Genomic DNA, 7,359 nt, shown 5'->3' with positions numbered 1-7,359 from the left:
CGCGAACATAGGATGCGGACATGTTATGCGGAGTAGATCCAGTGCTCAAGACGTCATCGTCAGATTGCCTGATGGATTTCTTGGGCTTAGATAAACTAAGTTGGGCGAGAACCCTCTCCACCATTTTGGCGACATTCTCCCCTTCTTCTGTGGTGTTTGCGGAAGACGAACCAAAGACGACAGCAGATTCAGGCTGTGCTTGCGGAACTCGTTGCCATAGCAATTTGGCTTGGTTCCTTGTGACAGGTACGGTGCTCCCCTCAGTAACATCTAGGATGTTTTCAACAGCAACGGAGAATTTGGATCCGGTAGTTTTTGCGGATGCGGATTTCGAGTTGACCTTCTTGAAAGCCATCTTAGTGTTTTTGAAGTTCGACTATTGGAGAGAAGAGATGAGAGGTAAAGATTGTCCCACTGGGCGTGCCAAATTTGTAAGGACTAATCTTTTGTTCCTGAAAATAATAATCAAGACAAGAAAAATAGCGACAAAGAATAATATTTGATTTCAAGAATTTGCGCGGGGGTTACAATTTTTATGAAATATTAAATAAAAAGATGTAATCCTCTGATTCTTGTCCTCACGATACGGCCGTCAATCAAGGGCTTTTTCTTATTCTTGAATGGACGAATCACTTGTTGTTGATATTTCACTACGAATGCGGAGCCGAGCTTTAATCACAAACGTAGAGGTATGGAAACTTGCGGCTCACCACTTGGAGCGAAGACTTCTTAGTATGCGGAAGTCTTGCGGCTGAGAGTTTCTCTATGTATTTTTCTTCCTCCCTTTGGCTTTGTGAAGACCCCTATTTATAGTTGCAGGGGAGAGCTAGGGTTTGTATATGATTGGTTGAACTATGTCATTTGAACACTTGGCGACATTTGATTGGTTCTTTTATTGACTTGACATGCTGCGTCACTTATGCACGTGGCATGATTTTATTGGTCCTTGACTTGACTTGGCACGCCACGTCATTTGACATGTGGCATGGACCTTGGGCTAATAGAGTGGGATCATCATGTGAAGTCCGACAAGATAGACTAGCTAGCCCAATTGAATTGGTCTTTCAATTAAATCCATACCAATTGGACTTAAGCAATTAATCCAATTATATTAGCCCATAATATTTGTTCGGACGAATATATCTTGGATTTAATATAATTCGAATTTCTTGTGAATTTACTTTTAATAAAATTTCGTCGTCTACAGTAATCATGTAAAGTTAAACGAATTATAACACACTATTAATTTTGATCTTAAAATGATGCTTCTCTTTTCCCGCGGTCTATTAACATCTCATCATAAAACATAATAAGAGTAACGAAACAATTTGCTAAACTGTAGCAATGTGTTCTGTTAGTTTATATTATCGAAAATTATTCAAGGAGCCCATCTTTGAATCTTCTTATAGGTGTATAAAAATTTTCATTTCCCCCACTCACCAAACTCGCAAAAGAAATAGTAAAAGGAAAAGCTGAAAACCTGAGAGAAGACGACAAAAGCATATTACCCAACTCGAGTCCGTTGCGTTTTGCACCCCTAACGTGTTGGAAATAAAATAGACCCGCAAAAATAATATTCACGGTATTAGTGATAAACGCGGAACACTAACTTATGGTTAAATCAGCAAGAATAAAATGCAGCAATAATGACACCAAGATTTTACGTGGAAACCCTTCTGAATAAGGGAAAAACCACGGCCAAAAGGAGCAGCTGATATCACTATAGTAAGGAATTTTACACTGTGTAGTAACGAGTACAAATACTCCTAAGACCACTACACCCTCAAAACAAATAACACTCTTTTGATTTTCCCACCTCACTACAATATCACTCACACTCTATTTTTCTTCACAGACTATTTTCTTACAGTTTATGGATTACCTCACTTTGCTCTCACTCAGATGTATTGTCTGAGATTTTGGTGTGTATAGCAAATGATTTTGGTGTGTAAATAAACTGAAAGGGAGCTCCCTATTTATAGGGATGGAGTGTGCAATTTTTCCTCTTGGCATTAATTGGCCTGTGTCAATTCTTCAACCTTGCATTTAATTTGGCCGGTGCCAAATTCAAATAATGGGGCTGGTCAAAGTGATTTTGTCAAAGGAAGAATATCTTCCTTCCTTAAAATATGGGATGGTGCCATTGTCAAATAATGGGGCTGGACCCCACAAATCTCCCCCTCCAGTCCCATTCACCTGAAGGAGGGTACACTAGCTTCTAATTTGAGTGCATGCCGACAAGTTCTTTGCACAATTCGAACTTGTCTCTCGATACCACCTTGGTCAGTATATCTGCAGGATTTTCACTTGTGTGAATCTTCTTGACCTGAAATGATTCGTTCTCCACATGTTCACGAATCCAATGATATCTGACATCAATGTGTTTTGTTCTCGCATGGTACATGGAGTTCTTGCTCAAGTCTATTGCACTCTGACTATCACAATAGACAACATACTCCATTTGCTGCAATCCAAGTTCTTGAAGGAATCTCTTGAGCCATATCATCTCTTTGCCAGCTTCAGTAACAGCAATATACTCCGCTTCAGTTGTAGATAGTGCAACACACTTCTGCAACTTCGACTGCCATGATATAGCTCCCCCTGAAAAAGTAAACAAATATCCAGTAGTGGATTTTCTGTTATCAAGGTCACCTGCCATATCAGAATCTGTATAGCCCTTCAAAATTGGTTTTGATCCTCTAAAACACAAGCATTCATCTGAGCTTCCTCTTAGATACCTGAGTATCCACTTCACAGCTTCCCAATGCTCTTTCCCTGGATTTTCGAGAAATCTGCTAACAACACCGACTGCATGAGCAATATCTGGTCGAGTGCATACCATTGCATACATCAAACTTCCGACGGCAGAGGAATAAGGAATCTTGGCCATTCTCTCTTTTTCCTCTGTTGTTGTAGGACACATCTCTTTGCTCAGTTTCAGATGACCAGGAAGAGGTGTACTAACCCACTTTGCACTCTTCATATTGAAGCGCTCTAGTACACGTTCTATGTACCTTTCTTGTGACAAATAAATCTTCCTTTCATCTCTTGAACGAGTAATTCTCATGCCCAAAATCTGCTTAGCATGACCCAAGTCTTTCATTGCAAAAGACTTACTCAACTGTTTCTTCAACTCGTCAATCTTGGAAGCATTCTTGCCCACAATCAACATATCATCCACATATAGCAGAAGGATGATAAAGTCATCATCAGAAAATCTTTGTACAAACACACAGTGATCTGAAGAAGTCTTCTTGTAGCCTTGCTCCCCCATAACAGACTCAAACTTCTTGTACCACTGTCTGGGAGCTTGCTTCAATCCATATAGACTCTTCTTAAGTTTGCATACAAGATTTTCTTTACCTTTTTCCTTGAAGCCCTCAGGTTGTTCCATATAAATCTCCTCTTCTAAGTCACCGTGAAGAAAAGCAGTCTTCACATCCATCTGCTCAATCTCCAAATCAAGACTAGCAGTCAAACCAAGAACTGTCCGAATGGAGGACATTTTCACGACAGGAGAAAATATTTCATCAAAGTCAATACCTTTCGTTTGACCAAATCCCTTAACAACCAATCTAGCTTTGTATCTGGGCTTCAAGCTGTGTTCTTCGGCTTTAACTTTGAACACCCACTTGTTCTTCAAAGCTCTCATGCCCTTAGGCAATTTCACCAACTCATAAGTTTGGTTCTCATGCAGAGATTTCATCTCATCTTGCATGGCTTCAATCCATTGATCCTTATGCTCATCTTCCATGGCCTCCTCATAACATTCAGGTTCTCCCCCATCAGTGAGTAATACATACTCATTAGGTGAATAACGGGAAGAAGGAACATGTTGTATAGTAGACCTTCTAAGTGGAATATCTGACTCATCCACGACTTCATGAGTATGAGCATCTACCTCATCAATAGCAGCATCGTTATCATCATCATCATGCTGATCTGGAACATGATTCTGGGCATCACCATCGTCATCGAGCCCACCAACTTCATCAGCATTTGTATGAGGAACTTGATCAAGATTAACTAAACCTTCAGAACTTGAAAATTTTGTCTTCTCCGCTATCTTCAATGGTTTGATCCTCCACGAAGATAACATCACGACTTCTTACGAGCTTCTTCTCAATTGGATCATATAGCCTGTAACCAAACTCATCAAGGCCATAACCAATGAAGATGCACTGCCTTGTCTTGGCAGTTAATTTTGACCTCTCATCTGTAGGCACATGTACAAAAGCTTTGCAACCAAACACTTTCAAGTGGTCATAGGAAACATCCTTGCCATACCAAACTCTGTTTGGAACATCACTTTGCAAAGCAATCACAGGGAATAGATTAATAACATGTGCGGCGGTCAACAAAGCCTCACCCCAAAAGGAATTCATCAACTTTGCTTCAGAAAGAAAACATCTAACTCTTTCCATCAAGGTCCTATTCATCCTCTCTGCTAAACCACTAAGCTGAGGAGTCTTAGGAGGAGTCTTCTGGTGTTTGATACCCTGTTGCTTGCAGTATTCGTCAAACGGTCCACAATATTCACCACCGTTGTCGGTACGAATACACTTCAGCTTCTTTCCAGTTTCTCTTTCAACTGAGGCCTGAAACTGCTTAAAGACACCCAACACTTGGTGTTTAGTCTTTAGGACGTACACCCAAAGTTTCCTTGAGCAATCATCAATAAAGGTAGCGAAGTAAAGTGCACCACCCAAAGTCCTTGTCTTCATTGGACCACATAAATCTGAATGCACCAACTCAAGCAACTCTGTCTTTCTTGAAGGAGGATGAGACTTGAAAGAAACTATATTTTGTTTTCCAGCCAAGCAGTGCTCACACTTTTCTAATTTAGCACTTTCGAAATTTGACAATAATTTCTTTTTGGCCAGAACATTTAGTCATTTCTCGCTAATGTGGCTAAGCCTCTTATGCCATAACGTTGAAGAGCTATTGCTCTCAACTGCATTCACCATATCAACACAGGTAGAGGCCATAGTCCAGTATAGACCACGACGCTTTTCGCCACGAGTCACAATCATGGAACCTTTAGTGAGCTTCCACTTTCCAGCACCATTGGTACTGACATATCCCTCATCATCCAAAACACCAACAGAGATCAAGTGCAAACGAACATCAGGTGCATGCTTTACATTGTTTAAAACTAGTTTAGTTCCAGTACTAGTTTTCAAACAAATCGTTCCAACACCAGCCACCCTAGATACAGTCTCATTACCCATACTCAAAGTTCCAAAGTCACCCGGAGTATAGGATGAGAAAAATTCCTTCCTTGATGTCACATGAGATGCGGCACCACTGTCCACAACCCAGCTTGACTCATCACAAGCAATATTTATTAGATCCGCATCAAGGACAGTAACAAGATCTTCTGTAGTGACAGCGGCAACACGATTGCCATCTTCTTTCTTTTCCTCCTTATCTCTATTCTCTTTTTTCAAAATCTGGTAGAACTTCTTTGTGTGCCCTTTTTTCCCGCAATGATAGCACTCAATATATTTAAGTCTGCTTCTGGATTTGCTTCTATGATGTTCTCTATTTTGAGAACCACGATTCTTTCCTCTCTCCCTAGTGTCAGTCACCAAGACATCTGATGAGGAGGAACCTTGAGATTTTCTTCTCATCTTTTCATTTAAAAGACTGCTGTTAGAAAGATCCATAGAGATCACACCATTCGGAGCAGAATTTGATAATGAAGTTCTTATAATTTCCCAAGAATCTGGTAGGGAACCAAGTAGAAACAGGCCTTGAATTTCTTCATCAAAATTAATGCCCATAGCAGATAACTGGTTCATGATCCCCTGAAAAATATTTAGATGATCTGTCATTGCGGAACCATCGTGGTATTTTAAACCCAGCATTTGCTTTATCAAAAACATCTTGTTGTTACCAGTTTTCCGAGCATACAAATTTTCAAGATGCTCCCATAGGGTCCGAGCATGTGTCTCCCCAGAAATATGGTTCAACACATTATCGTCAACCCACTGTCTAATAAAGCCGCAAACCTGCCGATGCAACAAATTCCATTCTTCATCTGATTTATTATCAGGCTTTTTATTGGCAAAGACAAATTGATGAAAATTCTTGACATAGAGCAAATCTTTCATTTTGCCCTTCCAAATGACATAATTTACGCCACTCAAAGTAACCATTCTACTAGTGTTGGCTTCCATCGTTTATCACAAATACAAATACTATTTTATTCGAAGACCAAAGTAATTCTTTTCTGATGTGGAAGTTCAGATTGTGCTGCAACCACAGAGGATACTCAGACAGAACCTTGGCTCTGATACCACTTGTTGGGAATAAAATAGACCGGCAAAAATAATATTCACGGTATTAGTGATAAACGCGGAACACTAACTTATGGTTAAATCAGCAAGAATAAAATGCAGCAATAATGACACCAAGATTTACGTGGAAACCCTTCTGAATAAGGAAAAACCATAGCCAAGAGGAGCAACTGATATCACTATAGTAAGAAATTTTACACTGTGTAGTAACGAGTACAAATACTCCTAAGACCACTACACCCTCAAAAGAAATAACACTCTTTTGATTTTCCCACCTCACTACAATATCACTCACACTCTATTTTTCTTCACAGACTATTTTCTTACAGTGTATGGAATACCTCACTTTGCTCTCACTCAGATGTATTGTCTGAGATTTTGGTGTGTATAGCAAATGATTTTGGTGTGTAAATAAACTGATAAAGAGCTCCCTATTTATAGGGATGGGGTGTGCAATTTTTCCTCTTGGCATTAATTGGCCTGTGCCAATTCTTCAACCTTGCATTTAATTTGGCCGGTGCCAAATTCAAATAATGGGGCTGGTCAAAGTTATTTTGTCAAAGGAAGAATATCTTCCTTCCTTAAAATATGGGATGGTGCCATTGTCAAATAATGGGGCTGGACCCCACATAACGTATGTCCCCTTTTGTGATATGCACCTTGTTCTATATTTTTTTATTCGCATCCTAATCTCTTTACTTTCTTGCAAAATAATGAAACTACTCTTTTTATAAATTTTTCACAAGGGTAAAATTGGGATACAGAAAATAAAAAAGAAAATGACACAAAATTAAGAAGAGCGCAAGAAGATTTCTTGGTGTTTATGGTTTGTATTGACATTGCGACACTTCTTGGTGATCTTGAAATGGCACTCCGGCAACACCCGTTACTCCTAGTGGATACAATTGCAGGATGCCAGGATCTATACAAACACCACGGTTCTTAGCATTTGGAGTATCATGTTACCCTTTAAAATAAAACATTTCAAGATTTGGAGGTGTATCACATCCACTTACAATTTCTCCGCTCTCTGTATTTTTGACGTAAGCAAATATAT

Source organism: Lycium barbarum, chromosome 12, assembly GCF_019175385.1.
Source record: "Lycium barbarum isolate Lr01 chromosome 12, ASM1917538v2, whole genome shotgun sequence".
Lineage (NCBI taxonomy): Eukaryota > Viridiplantae > Streptophyta > Magnoliopsida > Solanales > Solanaceae > Lycium > Lycium barbarum.
Note: the sequence above shows the minus strand (reverse complement) of the source record.